Raw genomic sequence first — 408 nt, 5'->3', positions numbered from 1 at the left:
TCCCAATCTCGAAGCTCCCACTCAATCAAGCATATCCAATATCTTGATTAAGTTACACGCATTCATTCACTATGGACCATCCATAAGAATAAATCATGTCTATTTGAGTTACAGTTGATCAGATTAAGCAACGGTTGCGTAATCGGACCTAGAAAACGAAAAATTTAGGAATCTGGACCTCTGACCGTCCGTTCCAGGTGTGGAACAGTTTGCGGACCGTCCGTTCTATACTTATGGACCGTCCGTTCCAGGAGTTCTCAGAGACTGGTCCGTCTGTTCCACACCTGGAACGGACGGTCAGAGGTCCAGATTCCTAAATTTTTCGTTTTCTAGGTCCGATTACGCAACCGTTGCTTAATCTGATCAACTGTAACTCAAATAGACATGATTTATTCTTATGGATGGTCC

Source organism: Tarenaya hassleriana, unplaced genomic scaffold, assembly GCF_000463585.1.
Source record: "Tarenaya hassleriana unplaced genomic scaffold, ASM46358v1 Cleome107, whole genome shotgun sequence".
Taxonomy (NCBI): Eukaryota; Viridiplantae; Streptophyta; class Magnoliopsida; order Brassicales; family Cleomaceae; genus Tarenaya; species Tarenaya hassleriana.
The sequence above is the reverse complement of the archived record's forward strand: the minus strand, read 5'-3'. Positions refer to the sequence as shown.